This window comes from Sciurus vulgaris, assembly GCF_902686455.1.
Source record: "Sciurus vulgaris genome assembly, chromosome: 3".
NCBI lineage: Eukaryota > Metazoa > Chordata > Mammalia > Rodentia > Sciuridae > Sciurus > Sciurus vulgaris.
Genome location: NC_136463.1, coordinates 186092860 through 186095795, shown reverse-complemented (window position 1 = coordinate 186095795; position 2936 = coordinate 186092860). Strand labels below are relative to the sequence as shown.

Sequence of the window (2936 nt, the reverse complement as noted above, 5' to 3'; positions counted from 1 at the left end):
GAATTTGCCTGGAAAAACGAGATGCTGTGCAGGGAGTAAAATCTGATTTCCACTCAAGACTCACTCACCACGCTCCTGGGAAGCTACTTCTCAGCCTGGGCCAGCGCCCACACTCGTGGAGGGCCAGGGTGCCTCCAGCTAAGGAATGTCAGCACCTGAACTCTCCTCCTAAATGCCCCTGAAGAACCCTCTGTGGAGAGATGGAGGCTCTGCCCGCTTGCCAGGAGTCTGTCGCTGCTGGATGTCCAGAACACGGTGTCCTCCCCTGTGGCCTTTCAATGGCTTCCCAGGGTGTTTTACAGAACACAAGCCCCTCAGAGGGCGGGAGAAGGGGGAGTCGAGACCAAGGCTTGGGAGGGTGTCTTCCGTTTCTGCTGCTACAACAGAATACCTGAGACTGGGCAATTTATTTTTAAGCAGACATTTATTCCTTATTGTTCTGGAGGCTGGGAAGTCCAAGGTCAAGGCACATCTAGTGAGGTCTTCCTACCTGGTCCTCACATGGTGAGGCCTTGCTGGTCGAGGGAGCGGGGCTGTGTGCCAGCTCAATCTAATTACCTCCCGAAGCCCTCAGCACATGTATTTGGAGATTAACGCTCCAGCACAGGTGTGGGAGCACGTTCAAGCCATAGCAGAGGTTAAGTTGGCAGAGGTACCCAGCAGGTCAGGGAAAGGCGGGAGGGGTCAAGGTGGGGTCTTTGCCATTCCCCTGTGTTTGCCAGGTACTTGGAGCCTTTGCCAGGAGACCCCCCCCCCCCCCCCCGTGTCTTATTCTGCAATGCTGGGCGGACACCTTGGAAGGGCACCAACCTCAGAAGGCAGCAAGACCCAGCCCCTGGGGACCTGCTCAGTCCGGAGCCATCCTGCCATTTTCAAAAAAGAAGGAAGAAAATAGAGAGGGTGGCTGAGGAACTGCCCTTGGTCTCAATCCTGCTTTGGGAGAGACTCCCAGCCTGCCTCAGGTCCCCACGCCCTCTCGCTCACCCGTCACGGCTTCCTGCAAGCTCTAGAGTGAAAGGAACTGAAAGGACCAGTGTCGTTGGTGGCGTGGGGCCTGCGGGACAGCCACCTCATTTCAGCGAGGCTACCCCTCCGTGCCTGGGCCTCCAGCGTACTGCCCGCACCCTCCAGGGCAAAAGCGCCTCTGTTGAGCTTTGTCTTTGTAAAGTGGAGGTGACGCTCAGCGTCCAGAGTGCATTCCGTGTCAAGTGTCCATGTCACAGGTGTCCGTGTGACGGGTGGGTGGCTCTGAACCTGTGCATCGACTTAACCACCACATGTTGACATCCACCTTGGACCTAATGCTGCTCAGAGCTGGGGCATAGCTGTGAGCAGAGGGGACACCGTACCTGTCTTCGCAGTCCTTGCGATGTAGGCACAAAGCAAAGATGCCCAAACCCTGTGAGTGACGGACATGACTCATAAAGGTTTTGCAGAGGCCACGTGTTTAGAACTGGCTCTCAGACTGAGCCTCTGCTGACCAGGTCCTGGGAGCTTCTCCGTCTCTCTGTGCAGGTGAAGAGCTCCTTCCTGGCTGCTCTGAAGGAAGGCTAGGGGGCTCTCGAAGACGGAGGAGCTTTCCAGACTCCTTGGCACACCCACCCCTGCTACGCCCCACCCTGCACAGCCTGCTGTGCATTTGAACGCTGGGAGCACCACCCACCGTCCCAGGTGCACGACAATGCAAACGACACCCCAGGTCTTCCTTCTCGTACCTGCTGGTGCTCCAGGTGCGATAGGCAGGCTTGGACGTGGAAGAGCAAGGCAGCCCTGCTGCCGACCAGGAAACACAGCCAAAGAGCAGGGTGACTCATCGCTGTCCCGAAAAGACTGGTGGCAGCTGGGCCCCATCCTGTCTGAGGCCATCAGCGGCTCTGACAACGCTCAGGATTCCGGGATGACTTAGTACGCCTGTTAGTCTTTCCATAAAAAGAGAAGTGGACTGGCGTGTGCAGCTAGTTTGAAATTTCTTTGGAAGAAGAACACTGATGTGCTCCATGTGGCACTAGGGCCTCTGAACTGAGCCATTTCCTGGCCTCACTTTTCTTGGGGATCTTTTCGTGAAAATGATATAGCAACTGCTGCTTAAAAACACAATATTTATATATTGTTAATCACTGAACACACCATGGTTTGGTTGGTTTTAAAAAAAAAATGAATGTGCTGGTGGATACCTTGGAAACAAACAAACAAACAGGACATTCAGTAAAAAACAGACTCAGCATAACAGAATGAATCGTTTCTGGTACATTTAGTACCTGGGAGGCAGAGTCCTTGACCTTGATTCGTAACAACGGCTATTCAAACCTATTCCAACGACTGTTTCAGACGCTGTCCAGGGATCGCCTTTCGCTGGCTGAAGTCCACTTTGGGTGTGGATTTCCCGTGCAGCAGGCTCCAGGGTGGGTTGATTTCCTTCGGTGGTTGGTGCCCGGTGAACACTTTGGAGCGGTCTGTGGGCCACGTGTCCTTGGAGGAACGCCCCCGGGAATTCCAGTCTGCCTCTTCCCATGGCATCTTCTTGTCATCACAATCAATTTGTAATTTGGGGAAATAAAGCAATTTTCTCTATTACCATAATTTTGCTGCTTAGGTTTTCATCTGCTCTTTACTTAAGTGGAGAGCTACATGAATAGTGGAATTCCATGAAGGTCCCCAGGCTGGGGGCAAGAGAGACTGCAGCAGACATCCGCGGGCCCCTGAGCAAGGAGCTGGTGAAGGCAGACCCTCAGGGAACTCTCCCAGCGCTGTGACGCGCCTCCGCTGCGCCTCCTCTGCTTCACAATGCGACAGACAGCACGCAACCCTCCTCTGACCTGCACCAGCAAGCAAGCAAGGCAGCCCCAGCTGGCGTCTTCCACTTCCGTCAGTCCTGGCGCTGCCTGCAGATGGCGCTGGATCCCAGTGGAGGGTCAGTCCTGCAGAACCACCTGTGC

The 2936-nt window shown here is 54.7% G+C and overlaps 1 long non-coding RNA gene across 1 annotated transcript; it reads right to left on the bottom strand.

Annotated features, from left to right (window-relative positions):
- Positions 1 to 352: 352 nt before the first annotated feature.
- On the bottom strand, positions 353 to 2017 carry LOC306655967. Its single transcript, XR_013762374.1, has 3 exons — positions 1716 to 2017; positions 985 to 1054; positions 353 to 863 (listed from the first exon to the last, which is right to left on the bottom strand). It is a non-coding gene; the product is annotated as an uncharacterized lncRNA (long non-coding RNA).
- Between the last annotated feature and the right edge of the window lie 919 nt (positions 2018 to 2936).